Source organism: Empidonax traillii, unplaced genomic scaffold (assembly GCF_003031625.1).
Source record: "Empidonax traillii isolate 1590-97213 ecotype Southwest subspecies unplaced genomic scaffold, ASM303162v1 scaffold170:size2694500, whole genome shotgun sequence".
In the NCBI taxonomy this organism is placed as follows: Eukaryota; Metazoa; Chordata; class Aves; order Passeriformes; family Tyrannidae; genus Empidonax; species Empidonax traillii.
In genome coordinates this window covers 793,648-813,555 of record NW_020955363.1, presented here as the reverse complement: position 1 = coordinate 813,555, position 19,908 = coordinate 793,648, and the positions used below count along the sequence as shown (strand labels likewise).

The 19,908-nt window shown below is 41.8% G+C and overlaps 1 long non-coding RNA gene across 2 annotated transcripts; it reads right to left on the bottom strand.

The window, feature by feature from the left end:
• Positions 1–5,531: 5,531 nt before the first annotated feature.
• LOC114058402 lies at positions 5,532–8,212 on the bottom strand. 2 transcript variants are annotated; one of them, XR_003571440.1, is made up of 4 exons: positions 8,146–8,212; positions 7,375–7,656; positions 6,669–6,859; positions 5,532–5,715 (listed from the first exon to the last, which is right to left on the bottom strand). It is a non-coding gene; the product is annotated as an uncharacterized LOC114058402 (long non-coding RNA). The 2 variants fall into 2 exon arrangements; XR_003571441.1 differs by having other exon boundaries at positions 7,516–7,656.
• Between the last annotated feature and the right edge of the window lie 11,696 nt (positions 8,213–19,908).

Genomic DNA, 19,908 nt, shown 5'->3' with positions numbered 1-19,908 from the left:
TATTTCAAAGGTTGCATCCTGACATTTACCTACTAACACTGCACAAGAACGCTGCTGTGATCCACCATCAAACCATTTCTGAGCAGACAGTGCCAAGATAAAACATAGCAGGTACCATCCAGGCATATCACACCTTCAGAAGAACGCTGCTCTTCTTTTGTTCAACAGTTCACAAAGCCATCAGCAAATTAACAGCCTAAGAAGCTTTTCTAGCAAGCAGCATGTCTGACCTTGGCTTAACTCTTGTAAGTTTAGTCAACTGAGGGTGGACTTGTGCCCAATACACTGCTCATGTTGCCATTCCCAGGGTTGTGTTAGGGCTGCTGCACCCTGCAGCTGGGACAAACCCTGCCCTTGAGATCAGCTACAGGGTGCAAGAACAGCACAGTACCTTCCCATGGTCCTGTGTAGCCACCCTTGCAAGCCCCAGAGCTCATTGCCAAAGGAAACCACTCACCACCACAAGCTTTCCCCCACCAGTCCAGGCCTACGAATCATCTCCTCTCCTTGGCCCCAGCTGCACCTGACCATATCACTGCCTTTGTAGAGAAAGCCAAGCTGGCACTCACCCAAGGGTGAAACAACTCTGGAACAGGGTGCCAGTCACTGCTGTAGAAAAAACTCCCAGCTCCCTCCCTGCCTGTTGCCCTCTTTATAACCTTTCTCTCCACCTGCTCCCCTTCAGCAGGGCCCATCTGATCCCTCCATGTGGGGCAGGTGAGCATGGCCTCTCTCCTCAACTGGCCTGATAATTACTGCAGCTCTTGCCTGTCTCTCTCAGATGAGCTGCCATGGCCCCTCTGCACGTTTGCAGATGCTGCATGATCAAGTACTGAGTCCTGCTGCACCTTCCTGCTGCTTCGAAAGATAAAATGTTGCAGCATAAAGTATAAATAACATTTATCCTATTTAAAATGTGACAGATCTCCTGTGCTATGCTACTTTATTATATCTAAAATGAATTTGCAGATGATGATATATATTTTCTACTGACCCTGGATGTTTTATCATTAAAATCCTAGCACTCTTGTTACAATGCCTTCATAATATATTAATATGACTATCTCAGCTTCTAGAAAACTAAAATATAACCTCATGGTCTTTTATATGCTGTAATTTCTCTTTGGGTATTAAAAAAATTATATATTATAGCCGTATCAGATTATTAACACTGAAAATGAGCCAGAGTCCCTAAAGTGCCATTTAAAAATATCTGAAAGTCATTGTCCTTTCAGAAATGTTTGGTTCTCAGATAATAACTTGCTTCCAGGTTTATGGAGAAAGTTAAGAGGTCTTCCCACTTGCTCCATTGCTGTTCTCATAAGCTGCAGCCCAGTAGAAGAGCGTGCTCTGGGGTTACAGATGTTGCTGGAGCTGCCAGAGCAGCAGTGTCAGCCCAGGCAGTGATCTGGCCCATGAAGCTGCAGGAAACAGTATTTTGTTTCCCACTAAGCTGAGATCCTTTGGTGAAATACTCTTAGGTGAGAACAATAGTCACTGGACTAAGTCTAGCATCTGCATTTTGTTCTAATACATGGAATATTGCCAAAGTACATTATTAATAAACCTGAGGTTTTCCTGTACTTGTCTATTATTGCCCTTCAGTTCCCCACGTGCCAACAGCACTCTGTGGGCTGTGGTCCTTTGCTTGGCATAGTCTCTGCCCTTTTCCGTCCTGCCAAAGCCCCCACTGCTGCCACTCACCTTTAGGTTCAGCTGAACCTCAGGAGCTGATGTCTAGTACCCAGTCAGCCATGACTGTGTTGGGATGGGCTGGGTGCCAGTGAAATGTGTCCTGTGGTCCCTGGACAACCTCCCACTTGGCCTGAGCCTGCACAACCTGAGAGGGGCTGCCTGTGCCCTCACAGAGGAACTCAGACACACTTGCAGCTGTGTCAGGGGCTGTGCCTTTGCGTTGCCCTTTTCCCACTGTTAGTGTTCCTTCTGTCACAATATTGATCATTCAGTATGTGAGATCAAACTTTCGAAGCCTTGGGATTTGCTTTTGCAGTAATGGAGAGCCCAAGTACAATTCACTTCTATTTACCCAGAACTGGCAGCTGGGAACAGCAGAAGGTAATTCTTCTCTCAGGATTCTCCGTCCAGCACTGGTTTCCAGGGAGCCATTTCTGCCTCAAGAATCGAGTCTAATCAAGGACCAAGGCAAAGAGCGCAAGGTCCAGCTGCTTGCAGAGCCCCTGCTCCCTCAAGCAGTGCCTCTGCTCAGAGCCTTGCAAACCTGGGCTAACAGCACATGACATTTAGCTCTAAAGCTGAGCAAAAAGACCAGGACAGAAAACTGTTTGTGTGCTTCGGTTTTCTGCTAACAACAGGACTCTTCACCTTCTGAGGTTCTAAATTAACAAATATATATAATCTAGAACTAGTAGCTGTAGTTTAACAAAGCCACTCACTGAAGACTCAGGCAAAATTCCCTCTGTGTTTAGTGTAGGCAATTAGCAAATGATAATTAGCCAATGATTTAAATTAAGGGAGTTGTGCAGTTGATCCTGGGAAAGTTAGAAATGTGCTGAGATAAGAAAAATCCATTCCCAATCAGAGAATTAGAGAATCAATTAGGTTGGAAAAGACCTCTGAGATCATCAAACCCAATCTTTGACTGAACACCACCTTTGCAACTAGACCATGGCACTAAATACCACACCCAGTCATTTCTTGAACACTTCCAGGGATGGTTATTCCACCACCTCCCTGGGGAGCCCATTCCAATGTCTGATCAGCCTTTCTGTGAAGAAATTCTTCCTAATATCCCACCTGCACCTCCCCTGGTGCATCTTGAAGCTTATGTCCTCTCATCCTGTCACTGGTTTCTTGGAACAAGAGACCAATCCCCACCTGGCTACAACCTCCTTTCAGGCAGTTGTAGAGAGTGATGAGGTCTCCCCTGAGCCTCCTTTTCTCCAGGCTAAACACCCCAAGCTCCCTCAGCTGCTCCTCATAGGACTTGTGCTCCAGATCCTTCACCAGCTCCATTGCCCTTCTCTGGACATGCTCCAGCACCTCAATGTCTTTCTTGTTGTGAGGGCCCAAAACTAAACACAGCACTTGAGGTGTAGCCTTACCAGTGCCAAGTACAGGGGGACAATCATTTCCCTGGTTCTGCTGGCCTCACTATGCCTGATACAGGCCAAGATGCCACTGGCCTTCTTGGCCACCTGGGCACACACTGTCTCATGTTCAGCTGGCTGTCACCCACTTGTTACTATATGAACAACCAAACATTTAATCTTGCTTCCAAGAGCCCAATCTGAAAACAGTTTTTCCAAACTCATCTTTCACATGTCCTGAGACCTCTGTTGCCATCTTAGCTGGATCAACTCTTTGCTGTTACAGCCACACCCTGCAGGGAAGGGGAAACTGATATGATGTTTGACTGAATGAATACCTTTTAAGGATGTGGAAGATTAAGCAGATGTGCCAAGAAAAGGAATTCCCAGTTACTGTATACTGCGATATATTCTGAGGTGTTGGAATTGCATGCCATCCTTAGTCAGTTCAAATTGATCCTGAGATCCGGCTGCACCGGAAATCCATGGTCATCATCCTTATTTCTGCCATGGAAAAAGAAGTCTTTAATTTCACTCTTGCATTCTGTTAGCCACCATGAAACATTCCATCATTGCCAAAATGGTGAAAGCTCTTTCTCCATCTGTGCCTGTAAGCCATGAAAGCACTAGCTTTTCATATAAATAAACCCAAGTTCTTTAATACTTTGAAGATCCAGCAGATTTGTAAAGTTTTCTGCTTTTACTAATGCCACTACTCCAAGAGTTGGATTCCAGGTTTATCCTGTTGTGCCTTTAACAGTAGAAGAGTAACTTGTGACCAGATGGTCTTAAATTTGTGCTCCTAAATATTACAGAACTTGCACTGTCAGGAGAAAAGGTCCTTCTGTCACTTGTCCATTTTACACAGGGAACACTCAACTACTTGGTACATAAACTATATCACTGGCCAGCTGAAGGAGCTGACATAGGATTAACCTAGTTTCAGATCCATCTAGGTGATGACACAAGAGCTCAGGCATCAAGATACCTTTGTGATTTCAATTATCTACTTTTTATATGCCTGGAAAGTAAAGCTATCAGCATAGAACTAATAAAGCAGAGAGTTCTACAAAAGTGGCAAGTGAGTTATTGCAATTGCTTTAGGCAAAGTAACCTACTTCTGCATAGTCACAGATGGGGAAGTTTTACTCGTTGCCTAAATTTTATATGCACAGAAAGAAAAGCAAAACATGAAAGCAATCCTGCCTTCCCCTCCAAACTCAGTTTTTCCTTCTCCTCACTGCTCCTCTCACCCCTCAGCAGCCAAAAAACCAAATAAATTTCTTTTAAAGGAAAGGTATGGGATGGGACTATACTGTAAAGTGAAAGAGAAGGTAAGGTGAAGGAGAAGGTTATTAACTAAAATTATATTGCAGCTTAGGGGAGAAGAGGAACAGTCTGAAGATGTAATGGATTTCAGAAAACCAAATTGTAGCTGTTTAAATTGTATTTTTATATTTGATTGATCAGGCAAATGTGTTACTTTAGAGATAAGGCAAAAGTTATCACATTGAGAGATGGTTTCTGGCCACACCATCATCTCATTAAAAAGATGCAGCACCCAAGGGCTCTGCTTGTTTATTAAAAGCATCCATTTTATTTCCAGAAGAAAAACTAAAAATCATTGCTTCAGAAACGGTGTGACAGAACTGGAAAGACAGGGTTAGTTTACATCTGTGAAATGACAGGGACCCTGACTCTGCTCCTTCCTAAATGTAATTGTTGGTCACACCAGAGTCCTGCTAATTTCAGCATAACTCCTTTACTGCCTTGGAGGTACTAACTGGAGTATGTCAGCTGCACGGTTCACATGTGTGGGTTTAACTTCTGCAGATGAACCTGACCTAGCTGTGGTGTGGTTAAAAAAAAAAAAACAGACCAGAGCCAGTGGTGTGCAATGTGCTCCAGGATGGCCCTGCTTGAGCAGGGAGGTTGGACCAGATGATCCTCTGTGGTCCCTTCCAACCTGACCCATTCTGTGATCCTGTGATTCTATCTTTGAACTGACAGTGGGGAGCAACAGTGGCTTCATAATTCTGCTGCCTTTTAGATCCAAGTGTGGCAAAGGCAGAGGGGAGGATGGAGAAGCACCTAACTGTCTTCAGATGTGTTTCATCTCCCCTGCCATTCACAGAACCTGAAGACAGAATACTGTAAAAAGGGTATTTGAGGACTGAGTTGCCTTTGTTTTCAGCAGCGTACTGACTGCTTTTAATGTTTACGAAGCTTTTGGCTGTAAAAGGTGTACACGGCTGAGAGGTTTCTCTTGGTCTGTATTCACTGCCACAAAGGAATTCCTCCCAGCTCCCCTGCCTTCCTTCCTGAGCTCCTCAGAGACCTCTGCTGCTGTCCCTGGCAGCAGACCAAGGGGAAACAGCTTCAGTTAAAGCTTCCCTTGTAGCTACAAAACACCATTGATCAGCCACGTCTGTCAGTGCCAACAACTTTTTGAAGCTGTCACTCTTTTAATGCCTAGCTTTTTATTCAGGTTTCAAGTAAGCAATGTAAAGAAAACCCCCAGAGAGTTATTTTTTTCTTTATTTCATCCTATTGAAAGGAAAACCTGCTGCAGCTGAGCAGTCCTGAAAACATCAGTTCAGATCCATCTCAGGCCAAGCCTGGGAGGTCCTACTCATGTCCTTCAGGTCTGTAGGCAAAGAACAACAAAATATGTGAAAATACTCCTGAAACTATTAATAGTTAAATGCCTGGAAGAGAGAGCAGAAACTGCTGAGGAATGCAGTGACAGCATCAAGGTTGTCAGTAGCTGTCAGAAAAAGGCAGTGGCACATCAGGATATGTACCAGTGAACACTGGTAATCGATCTCTTCTGCCAGGATGGGGCAAAACACTTTCTTTTGGTGCTGGAGCTGTGGATGAAGTGTTAATGGCTGAATTTTATAAATGCTGTTAACAGAATAATAAGGCAACCTCTTTTCTCCACTGAGATACTGGATATCTCCACTGGGTATTGTTGAAAGGGTAAAAATAAAGCAAAACAAACAGAATAAAACAAAAGTCCGTAAGAAAACTACAGCAAGTCATGGCTCTGAAGGAGATATCCCTGCCTCACTGTCCTACACTGCTCCTGCCTTTGGCTGAACTTCTCTGCACGCAGGCCAGTGAGCTGCCACTGGCAGGTGCAGAGCATTGGCCACATCGACCCTGAGATATCCAAAGTGGGCTCAGAGGCCCTGGCTCGTCCTCAGCTGCACTGGTGCGAGTTCGGGGCAGTTCCTTTGAGTAAACCAGAGGTATTCTGGATTTATACCTACATGCTTACTAGCAGGGCTGTTGTGCTGAAAGATGCTAATCTTGCTTTAATCCCCATGGGATATTGATTTTAACAAAATACTCTATGCTTCATTTCTCAGCATTGCAAAACAACTTAATGGGTCATATAGTTCCAGTAATTTCTAGCTTATGTTCTCACTCTTTCACAACAGCAAAATGTCACTGGCTTTAGCCTTTTCAATATCATTTCCTTTGAGAAAATGCAAGGAAAAAAGAAGGCAAAAAACAATCTTTTATTTAAATAACACTATCCATACATTACCTTTGAGCATGGAAGAGGAGTTATATAAAGACCCTTCCACTTACCTTTTCTCTGAGCAGGCTGAAAACCCCATTTATTCCTTTATGATTGACATTTATTTGTTTAGTGTGAGTCTTATTCCCTTCTTGTTCCCACATTTAGCGAGCATGAAGGTTTGCTATGGGTGACGTCAGTGGAATTTTATCAGCAGAAAAGCACACAAAAATGTAAGTACAACTGACAGAAGAGGCAGCATCTGAAAGCAAAAATATGCATTTGCGGTTACGGAAATGAAAGAAATGAAACTTATACTTGTCTATTTGCAGCTCTATTCCTTTGAAGCATTACAAAACCCCGTGAAAATCTAGATCTTAGAGACTGTATAATCACTTAGAGAGTTAATGTGCATAAACATACATAAAATGATTGTTTGCTTTTTCCTGCACAGCCTTTTTACTGTATTACTGTATAAATCAGACCTGTTTTATTTTCACTTGCTAAGCATTGTACTCCTTTTAAAGCATCTCAATGAATGAATACATATTTCCAAAACCTTACAGCCTTAAACCCCAAATTTATTATTGTATTTTCACAGGAAAATAAAAAGGCCTTCCAGACATTTTTCTAAGAAGCACATTGTTGGAGATAGGACTCAGGAGATTTAACGGTTTGAAATATGATTTCCAACCTGGGAGGTGCACGACAAATCTGAGTGCAAAATATCATGTCATAAACGAGTAGAGAATCTTAGCAGGAAAACTGGGAGCTCACCAGCCCTGCACTGTTACGGCAGCAGCTGCGCTAACGATGGACACAGTTCTCTGAAGAACATAAGTCTTTTCCCTCTTTCTGCTGCTGGCACCCAAGAGCATATGGCCATCATTGCATGGACGAGACAGCTACGAGTCAGACCTGTGCAGAAACCAGGAGAAAAATCACCCTGATCACTCGAAGCGTATGGATCCACCGAGGCTTGAAAGCTGGGCTGAGGGGAGGGCTCCGCACACTCTGTTGGCAGCGAGTCGCTGCGTGTCTCAGAAAAAAAGGATGATCCTGCAAAATATGGATGAAAAATGATGTCTCCCTCGTGCCAAATGTGAGTAAAGGTTCGTTTATAGAGAGCAGGACAAACCAGAAAGAGTGATGCGGGAGGTGCTGCCTCAGGATTAAGCTCTGGATTTAGCAACCTCCCACGGAGCAAAACCACAGGCAAGTTAGGGAAAAGTTGCAGGGCAGAGAACAGAGGCATCCTTACAAATTTTTTCTTCTAATTGATTACAGTCTTATTAGATAGAAAAGCCCTGGCTGGCTCTGCTGGATGTCACATACCCAGACAGCTGTTTTGCTGAGACACTTTGTCTCTTCTCTACAGCAACGCCTTTGACTGTGGTCACATGTGCGACTGGTTCTGGATGTTTAGGGCATGAAGAAGTATCACCTCTCTCCACACAGGACAGACAGACTGATGGGTTTTTCTTGCTGCTTTTACATCAGTCATGGCTTTCTCAGTTGGCATGTGCGTATTTGCACTTTATTACTTACCCAAAAGCTCTGCAGGTGGATGTTCTGCCCTCAGAGACCACAGAGGTTACGATCACGAGTGGTTCTGGGGAGGAGGGATCCCACAATGTCCAAAAGGGATTAGCTCTACTTCCAAAAGGGGACTTCAATGAGAAAATGCGTCACAGCTCTCGGTCCTTGCCAGTGTCACAAGGGCTCTGGCTGTAATGTAGATGTCTGTCTAATGGGCACTGGGCTAAGACCAATAAAACAGAATTCATACAGGCCACTGAACAGCTTCTGATGTTAATGGCTTTTGATTAACGCTGGCCCATGCATCTGTATTTTATTAACACTGTGTACAGAGTGAGTAGAATTCCAGATGGAGTACAAAGTACCTTTTTCTCTTGTTTTGCCCATAATTGCAAATGCTTAAATTGTACTTGTAGCTGTTTTATGACCTTAAACTCTGTGCATTTGCTACAGTGGAACATTGCAATTTCTAGGGAGCAGAAAGATCACACAGAACTGGTCGATGATCTCTGTGATGCAAATAAAAATAGTACCATAAGTGTTCAAATAAATATTTCTTTCTATTTCATCTTTTCATTTTTATTGCTTCCTCAGGTCACTTGAAATGAAATTGTCCTTCACAGGTCAAGCTATGGCTGCTTTCAGACAGCAAAAAAGACAGCGCTTTAGATCATTAGAGCCCTGGAGATGTTACAGCAATCCAAATGATTTGCATTTCTGAGGGAAAGGCTTTTATTTCTGAACTGTTCACCTATTATAGATCTAAAAATGTGCCTTTTTTTTTTCCTCACGAAAATGCCTGTCCTCAGAATTGAAGAAAAAAAGACATATTGCTAGCCTTGACATGCCACCTCTCCACCAGCTCCCTGAGGAGCTGCCCACTGCACTTTGGATGGAAGTGATGATGATGTAGGAAATGAGCACTTTGTGCAGCAGAGTTGCACTGGGACTCAGTGGGTAATGTGGAGGGAAAGGAGGTGGGAGACTCAGTCCCAGCTCAGGGACCAGACAGGCTTTCTGCTCTGCACCACACCTCCCTCACTTTTTATCAAGCTTTTTATCGAGCTTTTTATCAACCGGCTGCTGGCAGGCGAAGCTGTGAAGTTTTGGGAGAGCTTGAATCCGAAATGGATGTTTTAATGAGGCTCTCTCCCACCTTCATCAGATGGAAGACAGGGTTTCTCCACACCTCAACTCCCTTCTTCTCCTTCCCCTTCGGCGGAGGGTGACACACGCTGCCACATCATGGACATGATGGGGACACGGCAGGCGCCCAGACTGCAAATGAGAACTGCAGATATCAGATTCCTGGCATCTTTGATGGCTAAGCCATCACTGACTTGCCTTGCATCCAGGTCATCTTTGCACCATGTTTTGCTTTCCTGATAGGTTCCTTTTGTCCAAGAGGGATCCTTGCCTCTGGGAATGGGTGGCTGAGGTTGGGCGCTGCCTAGAGGAGGCTTTACTTTCCTGGGATATCTTTAGATGGCTCTTGCCCTCAGCCCTTGTGGTGACTGCCAATGGTGCCACCAAGAGAGGCTGCTTGGTGGAGTTGAAGTCAGGCTTGGGAATGAGGGTTCAGACATTAAGGAATGTGTGAAAATATTATATGGCAAAAGCTAATGGAAAAGAGTGCCTCATTGCTCATGGAGAGGTTATTACATTTTTAAAGCATTTATGAACAAATAAAATGCATCTACAACTGGGGAAAGAGCATACCCCATCACCTGCCATGTTCCCCTCCCCATTTTCCAGAAATCCTCTTACTTATTAGCATTTCAACACTGCTTTTCTTTGAAGTACAAGCTGTATTTTACTAATATTATTTCCATTCATGCTGTGGAAATAAAACTTATGACAGTGTTGATTTCTCAGATCTCCTCAGAGTTTTTGAAATTTGCATTAGATTATTCTAATCACTTAGCCTCGTTGTATATATTTACACAAGAACTTTTGATGTTTAAACAGATCAGGCTGCAATGAGATGTGCAGGGGGAAATACGTACCCCAAAGAAAAGGAAGCTCTTTTTTCTCAGACCACATCTTCAGCTAGAAGTTTTCAGAGAAAACCATGGGTCAATGCCTTTGGGACCTGAGGGAATGACTGTAAGACTGGAAAGATGGAAGGATTGGCTCTGCTTTCAGAGAGAGCAGGCAGAGATGGAGTTGGCCTGGGTCCCTATGAGTGCAAGGAAAGTGGTGAGGACTTGTCCCCTCACACCTTTTATCACCAGTGTAACCTGTGCTCCTGCCCATCTGACAGAAGAAATTGTCCAGCCTGAACGCATCATTACCGTACCTACCCACACAAGTTTCTGGGGACTGAGCAGAAGGAGCAGCTGCCAAATCCAGACTCTACTGAATTCAGTGGGAATAGTAAAATGTTCCTTTTGGGGGGCAGCAAACAGCCTGGGACTGTGCTGCAGCTGTGCCAGATCATGACATACGGGCAAGTCCTGCAGGACCTGTGCTCCTGCAGGGAGGAGGCAGGTTATCTGGGAGACACTGCAGCCATATGGTCAGGTTAGTTAATTTGGTCTCAGGGCTGGCTGTGTTAGATCCAGAACGAGAGGCAACAGAAGGAACCTTTACATAGCAAATGTGACCAGGAAAGAGTGGTGGCCAGAAGAAGGACAAACAGATCTATTGAGGACTGAAGAAGATAATCTCTCTGGAAGATGCAGGAAATTGCCAGCTATCTCACATGATGTTTAGCTTCACAAAGGCTAAGGATCATATTTTTATTTGCACATTAGTACAGAAAGAATATTTGCAGTTCTAGTGGTACTGTAAGGGAGGAATATTCTGAATTACAATGTTGTTAACTTATTTTACAATGAAATCTGGAGCAAATTATCCATTATCCAACATATTACCCTAAAGATTGTAAAAGCCATGGCAAACTGTGTCAACACAGTTTTGATTCTGTAACTTTCAAAGTTTGTGGGTAAAGAACTTAAAAACAACAACAACAAAAAAGAACAGCCTTTTCCAAGAACATGCACTTCCATAAACTCAGTTACAGATGAGAGCAGACTTTCCAGCTCACACACTGAAAGTGATCTATCCACTTAGACACGCAAATATCATGTTTTGAATAAGTGTCACATTTTGGGTTGTCGCCATTGAAAACAGCTTTCTCTAAAGGCACGTCAGATTTTTCAGCTCTCCTAAGCTTGTAAACCATGTAGAGTCAAGGAAAAAATACAGAACAAAACCAAAACACTCTGTTTCACCAGGATTCAGAGATCTAAGGAGTTTTTTAAGGTAACATTTTCTGCTTTGGAACCTTTTCAGTAGCATATATTTCTAGAAGCATACCTCCCTCCTTACCTAGGACTACTTAGAACCAGGACAGCCAGGGCCTTCCTGGGCTGGAAGAGAAATGGGCTCATTGCCTGTGCTGGATCGGCAGTCACAGAACTCCTACTGCCCTCTGAGGATGCATCAGCAGGAACACCCCAGGGCTTTCATTCTGGCTGATTTATTTTGTCCTTATTCCTAACTTGCAAGTTATGTGCCTTTCTGCACTGGGAATGAGATGCTGTGGCCCATGCGAGGCACAGTCAGGAGGGAGGGAAGCCATTTGTCACCTTTGAGGACATGCATTTGTGAAGCAGTCAGAAACACCGTGAGATTCATAACTTCTGTTCCCCACAGAAGTGTGATGAGACATAGTTAGCACACACTATCTTGACTTACACCCCCAGTACCTCTTCAGCTCCATGTCTGTAGAGGGAGAAACGCGTTTGAATGCCTATCCAACATTAGCAGAAACCTCCAGTGGAGGACAGGTTCATAGCTCTCCAAACCTAAATGGGATCTCAGTTCTACCCTGAAATCTCATGGGTGTCTTGCAGATTTCTTTTGAAAATAATCAACTCTCCATCTTTACCACCACAATGCAGGAGATGTTACAGCTTTGTTTTACAGTTAAAACCTACAAGTTGCTAAAATTGCTGCCACTGTTACATGCTAGTCAGACATAAAACATGTCTGTAATTATCAAATCTGTGCTGGGAGGTCAATAGCTGTGAAAGGACCATGAAACTCTGGTTCTAGGTTTCTTTTTGGTTTTGACACAGAGATGATAAAATAAGCATTTAATATTAGCAGTTCAAGTCTTGCCCAGGTGTGTGAAAGTTGAGAATCATATCTGTGTTAGAGCACTGTGGCAATTAAGCTCTGAGTTCTAGCTAATTTTTGGAATCAAGTTCTTAAAAAAATAAATACTGGTGACAAGGAATAATAGATGTAATGAATGGACAAGCGCTTTGAAACTTCCGAAGCTCATTTTGCTCAAGTTGCTTATTCCTAATGAGCACACAGATAATGCCTATGCTAAGGAAGAGTGAACTGAGCGATCTGCTTGAGAAGGTTCCAAAAGCATTTACACTTTTTCCTAGATTAACCTCAAATGACACAGTGAACTCAGAAACATCAAAAGTACATATTTCAGCACCACAGAATCTCAGAATTACAGAATATGCTGAGTTGTAAGGGACCCACAAGGATCACCGAGTCCAACTCCTGGCCCTGCATGGGACCATCCTCAAGATTCACACCATGTGCCTGAGAGCATCATCCAAATACTTCTTGAACTCTGTCCGGCTTCGTGCTGTGACCAGTTCCCTGGGGAGCCTGTTCCAGTGCCCAACCACCTTCAGGGTGAAGAACCTTTTTCTAATATCCAACCTAAACCTTCCCTGAGACAACTTCAGTCCATTCCCTCACATCCTGTCACTGGTGTCACCACAGAGCAGAGATCAGTGCCTGCCCCTCCTCTTCCCCTCAAGAGGAAGTTGTAACTGCAGTGAGGTCTCCCCTCAGTCTCCTCCAGGATGAATAGACCAAGTGCCCTCAGCCACTCCTCACACGGCTTCCCCTCAAGGCCCTTCACCATATTCATTGCCCTCCTTTGGACACTCTCTATGAGCTCAATATCTTTCTTATATTGTGGTACCCAAAACTGCCACAATATTCAAGATGAGGCCGCCCCAGTGCAGAGCAGAGCGGGACAATCCCCTCCCTTGACCGGCTGGCGATGCTTTACCTGATGCTCCCCAGGACATGGTTGGCCCTCCTGGCTGCCAGGGCACTGCTGACTCATATTCAACTTGCCATCGACCATGCCTTCTCCCTGAGGATTTCTCAGTATAGAAAAAAAAAAAAAGGATAGATTTTCCAATTGCTTTCAAAATGTTTGCCCATCTGCCAAGTGGTTTGCTTCTGACAGTCAAATACTGCTGATGAGAACCATCAGTTCCTTCAAGGACTTGACACAGCCAATTTGTATCCCAAGTGACTCTAAAAGGAAGTGACTGCAGCTATTATTTTGTTAGATTTAGTCAAAACATTCCCAGAAGAGGCAGGAGGGCACACTGGGAATTGTCTGATGAGCCTGCTGAGAGAATAATTACATGGCCAGTAGTTTGTTCGCTTCATTTTTTGTAGCACTTTCTTACTGGGCTTTGTGTCATCTAAGTACTTGACTTTTTGATCTAAAGAATCTTTACTGCCATTGTCTCTTTAGCTAAGTCCCAGATTATGCAGTCTTGGATAAGCAGTGTTTTCCAAGGCTGCTTTTGTATTACGGAATATATTAGAAAACTAAAATATATTCTTCAACATTCCCATTCTTTTTTGCAATGAAATTTTCTGCACCATAGCTGTGATTGAATTACAAAGAGTTGCCTATTCTGATGGCAGTGGTTACACAGACCTTAGGCCCATTTGTGTTTTAATCCTGCTTCTTTGAGTAGGATGAATATTAACATTTTCAATATATATTCTTTTTTAAATTGCACATATAAACATTCCCTTTTTTTTATTATTATTTTAACAAATTACAGCTTAAAGAGCTTTTCAAGAGCAACTTAGGTACCTGGAAAACAAATATCAGTTAAGAGTTTTAATTTGATTCAGAACCTGTTGAAAAAATAAATGGGCATGAGCCCCTGGAAGACAGTATGTGAAAGTATTACCGAAATATCAATTCTGAGTTGACAGGAAAATCGAAAGCTATGAAAGAAATCACATTAAAACCTAGAAGCTGCACTTATTAAACTGACTACAAGGGGTCTATGATAGCTGTGAGTGCCTTTTAAAGAGCAGGTAGGCAATTAAAAAACCAGCAGTAACAGCAAACCAAATCCAGCAAACCATCCTGCCAGGAACAACCTGACTGGTCCTCTCTAGGCCAGTTCCCTTCTCGGCTTCTGTTCCAGATAAAACAGACCAGCTTTGGTTCATCCAAAGGCAGCTCTAGTCTCCCATTTTCTCTGGTGGGTGAAGCACATGGGCTTTCAGCTCTCCTGTATGAATGCAGATACACAGCCTTGTGTCCCCTGATTTACATACACCAAGGTGAATACAAAGGAAGGAGGAGAAAAAGAGGTAAAGGAGGTAAAAATTACCACATCAGAGCCTTTTGCTGCTGCATAGGGATAAAAATGTATTGCTTGTGATTCCAGTGAAATGAGAATCTGTTGTTAGAGAGGTTACTACAATCTATCTTGTTTGTGCACTGGGGGACTTCAGAAGCCTAACTTTATTGGAGTGGAGCTGGAAAAATTGGATCATTGGCCAAAGCTTACAAAAAAACCCCCATTTCCTTGCTGTGAAAAGATTATTAGCATTCTCACAAAGATGACTGTATCGAAACAAGAAACATACCTTAAAAGCAAAACTACTTTTGATGTGAATGCTGCAAAAAGCACAATAAAATATGAAAGGGCCTGTGGGATCCTATTTTCTACCGTATTCGCTGCCCAATTCCTCTCTTTGCTAATGGGTCACCTGGGATGGGTGTTCCTTCCAGCAGCTGAACTAGGGCATCTTAGGAGGACAGCAGGGATCCAAAGATTTCCTAAAAGACATGCTGGTGTATAACCGGTTTCTTCAAGGCGGAAATAAGACTGTAAATACTTCACCTCACTGTTACTTACACAGCAGAAGCATAACTTGACTCCCCAGGCAGAATCAGCCCCAGCAATCTCATCCTGACAGAAGTTAGAACTGGAGAAAAAGTCCCAAGAAATTACCTCATGGAAAATGAAGAAAAGACAGCTTTATGAAAGTGGCTTCTTTGTTTTGTTCCATTCGCTAGAAATTTGGCTGAACTCAGAAGCATAAGAATTTATATTCCTTTTAAAAGTGTTTAGTAAATTAAAGTAATCCATATCTTTTTGAATACTGAGGTCAAAGGTCAATTATGTGTTTTGTGTTCCTCATAAGATTATTTTGTGTTCCTCATAAGATTATTTTCTCTTATATTTTTAGCTCCTGATCTTTTGAGTTCCCTTTAATTTTATTTTCCATTAAAAAAGCCACTCTAGCTTAGGACTACATTACTTAAATCTAAATTTAATTATCATTCTATCCAACTTCTTTTACATTGAAGCAAGACTCAGTGATCTTCAATTTACAGTTATTTTAATTAAAAACCTCCTCACCCAAAGTACAAGAAAGAGAATGTAAAATGCTTTTGTAGATAATAGCTAACTGTAGCAGGATTGCAAATAAAGGTGTTTTTTTTGTTGCTGGGTCGGGTGTTTTTGTTTTGTTTGCTTGGTTTGTTTTTTGGTTGATTTTGTTTGGTTGGTTTGGTTTTTTTTTTTTTTTTTTTTTTCATTCTTTTTCTTGATGAGGAAGATGTTCAGAAGGGATATGCCCCAGTAAAGAGGAAGTCAGGCAAAAATGGCAGGAAGGCTGAATGGATGAACAAGGAGTTCCTGTACAAACTCAGACACAAAAAGGAAGCCTACAGAGAGGGCAGATCCAAGGACAAGTAGCCTGCAAGGAATACAGAGAGATTGTCTGAGCAGCCACTGATCATATTAGGAAAGCTAAAACCCTTACAGAATTAGACCTTATTATGATCTTCATCAACATTACTTTTCTTTGTTTGTTATTCAAACAAAGTTTTGTTTCCATCTTCCATTTTAAAGATTTTTACCTTACTAGCAGCCTGAAGAACATGTTTTAATTCTCTTACACGTTAGGACCAAAGAAGAGAAATAGTTCAATAGGAAAAATGGGAAGTACAAAGGAGGTTGGGGTGGGAAGGTTGGAGGAGGGGGGAGCAGCATAACAACAATAATTGCCAGTAAACACACACCTCATCAGTAAGCAGGGTCATTGAGCTATTATTCCAAGCAGCATGCTCTTACCCCGGTATTTCTGCCTTTCCTTACTGTGAGAGACTGAAATCGTTAATGGCTTAAACATTGTTAAAATCATTGAAAGACTGTGAACTGTGCAAAGAAGTAACTGCTCACCGTAGCTCACCCCTCCCCGAATAAGCCTCCTAATTTGGACTATGAAGAGAACTTGAGATAAGATAAAAGTGGTACCATTGTCCAATTATTCCAGGAGAAAACGTATCCCCAAGTGTGAGTGACTGAAATGCTAATAGCTCAAACAATTCAGGCTGATGATTCGCAAAGTAACATCTGAGCTGCAGTGAGTGCAGAGAAGCAAACTGATAACAAAATCTAGCTGAAAAAGTTAACTTTCTCAAGATTAAAAAAGCCATTTGGCATCATGGTCTGACAGTGACATCACAGTGGGTGAAAGCTGTAAATTTTTGGCTGCATGGTGCTTGGTGGCCAACAGGACAGAGAGGGAGGGGAAAAAAAAAAAAGTGGTACAACTACTGAGGATGGATTGTGCTGCTCCCAACACGAATGAAATCTTGATAGAGCAGGTGTCGAGCACAGAGCAGCTCATCTGCTCTTCACAACACACAGATACCAGACCTGCTTCTACAGCCTGATGCCACAAATGCTCTCAAATCTCTTTGGGCCAGACTTGGTAAGCTGACAGGATCAGAGCCTCAACTTGAAACACTTGGCCCAACAGCCTTTACACTTCCACCTGACATTAGGAAGGTGACCCCTCACTAGCAGGAGCATTCTGGTCAGTGGTATTGGAAGAAGAGCCCATTTGGAACGCAGGCAGTTTTGTTTCCCCAAGAAAGAGACTACAGGCATCAGATGAAAAAGCCGGCATGGAGTAGTAGGACTTTCCTCGGGGATTTTCAGGGACAGACCTCCCCATTCAGTCTCCAGAGGAAAAATGGTGGCAGTATCTTTCTTTCACAAACTGAACAGCAAATAAGTCTTTTTCAGCTGGGGTTGGAGAGTCATAAGCCGTGCAGTGTTCAGAACTAACACACTCTGCATCAGGGAGACCCTTGTTTAATGTTCCCTTCTCTCCTACAGAGGGACTTCAGCCCACATGTTCTATTATCCCTTGACAAGCAAGTTTCTCCACTGAAAAACAAGAAAGAGTAAATAGGGTGAGAGTGAGAAATCAAGGAAGGGAAAATTACTTTCTTGCCTAGGCAAAGGGAGATACTCTACTAAGACTGTTTTTACCAATATAAAACTAATTGCAGAAAGAAAACAGGGAAAAAGAATGAGGGGTCCCCCAGAGACTGGCCTCTGGCAGGACAAGGAATGACATTTCCCTTGTTTTTCTTTCGGACCAAACCCAGACGGACAATGTTAGGAGGATTATGTGAGTAACCCTGTCCTTCCGGTTCCCAGCATTTCTCACACATCTTTAGATCTATAGGGTGTCCATATTCATAAGCATTCAAATGACCTAAAAAAATTGCTTTAGGAAAGTACCAGTTACCCAGAGGCAGTGACAGCATTCCAGAATCAAACCCATGTCTCACTGTAACTAGGCTACATTTCACTTTGACAGACAGCTATTTTATTTTTCACTTCGGAGTTTTGCTTCTTTTTATTTTATTTTTTTTCTTTCTCCTTTTTTTTTTCCCCCAAAGATCTTGGATGTTTTTCACTGGTAACTAAGGAAAAATATAATAAAAGCATTATCCCTCTTCATTTCAGTATGAATTAACTCCTGAATCTCTGTGAAACCTCCCAAGAGCTATCTTTATGTGGTGGGTTACACTAGGAAGCTATGATTTAGATTTTTATATGATTAAACACCGCATTTTATAAACAGAGCAGCACAACTTCATTTAAAATATTAATAATGAAATTCCATTATGAAAATTAATTCTCAAAGGCAAAAAAATCAGATTTTATTGCCATTTAACAAGGTTTTGTGCAGACAAAAATTTGTCTCCATTCAGCAATCTAAAAGATCACATCTTTTTTCTTGCAAACTTAGTTTTGAAAACAGTATTGTAGACATCACTATCTCATCCAAGATCAAGAAACACACTGTATCCAGGGGATGAAATACCACCCATGTAGCAAACAGAAAGATGTTTAGTCAAAGGTCAAATCAAAAGGAATAGGGCAGAAAGATTTCTCATTTGCCAGTAGAAAGTAAGTTTAATTATTCCATGCCACTGCTCATCTCATTGGAGGTAATGAGCTCTATGACAATTCAATGGCAGGCAAATGCAAATTCTTTCTTCCAAACAGAAAATTCAGACAGGATAAAAAAGAAATGGGTATATATAAAAAAAAAAAAAAAAAAAAAAAAAAAAAAAAAAAAAAAAAAAAAAAAAAAAAAAAAAAAAAAAAAAAAAAAAAAAAAAAAAAAAAAAAAAAAAAAAAAAAAAAAAAAAAAAAAAAAAAAAAAAAAAAAAAAAAAAAAAAAAAAAAAAAAAAAAAGGATTAAAAAAAAAATCAATGCAGGGAAAAATTAACAGTCAAATATCTTCACATTAAACAATAAAGATATTGACTATCTCCTTTGTTAGAGATGCAGATCAAGTTATTTCAGACTGAAAGTATTAGCATATGTATTCTCAAATCATAAACCTGCCAAAAATCCTGCACAAGAAACTAAGCTGTAAATCCACATTCTCTAGGCTGGTGTAAGTTGGGCTGGGGCCGCACGTTCACTTCAGTCTGTGAGCAGAGGACCATGCCCAAGTGCTGCCATTCAGATACAGCCTGGTTCTGTAACAGTCTTTTGTGAATAACAACCACACAGGAGATATGAAAAAGGTGATTTCAGGTGAACTGAACTGTGAAATAAGCTTTACCAAAAGCAGTGTCTGCTGCAGGAGTGTTTATTTTCAGAGTAAGTTTCAACGTGTACAGGCTTACACGGGTGTCTGTTTATACAGGTGTTTATCTCGGTATATTCCAATTTTAGAGACTTAATTGTGATGCCAATATCAGGAGGCTGGGCTCTCAGGAGGAAGAACAGTGCTTCTCTGAAAGGCAATTCAGGAGAGGAGTCTAACCTGTGTGGTTTCTTTTCCTCTTTACAAAAGGGTCTCTTTCTGTTAGTTAAGAAAGGGAGGTTTGCTCACAAACAAGAGTGAAAATACCTTCTTACCTGTTCATTTACTGAATATCAGTGTTCATTATTGCCAAATCACTCTGTACTAATTACTGCCTAGCCCAATACCCTACATATTTTTATATATATACACTCTACATATAGAGACTACTTACTATAAGAGACCTCAAAAAGAAGATATGCAACAAGAGAATTTTGTACTTAGACTGCAGCTGAAAACAAAGTCATCAAATAGCTTCTCTGATCTTCAGTTTTGCTGTTGTTCTCCACAGAACCTCCTAAGTACTTGGGACTGCATTACCTTTTTGCGTTTATATTAAATAGTAATATGCCCAGATACCACTTAGCAGACAATATAATTTCCATGGCTCTGATTCCTGATAGGATCTTGCTTTTTTTGTGGAGATTTTCCTATATAATTTAGAAACATGACCTACATGAAATTTTTAGGAAGGAACTAAAGAAACTGTGCTTTCAAATGGAAGAAGTTCTTTTGAAATGGAAACCAACCCAGAATAGGTTGCTCAGAGA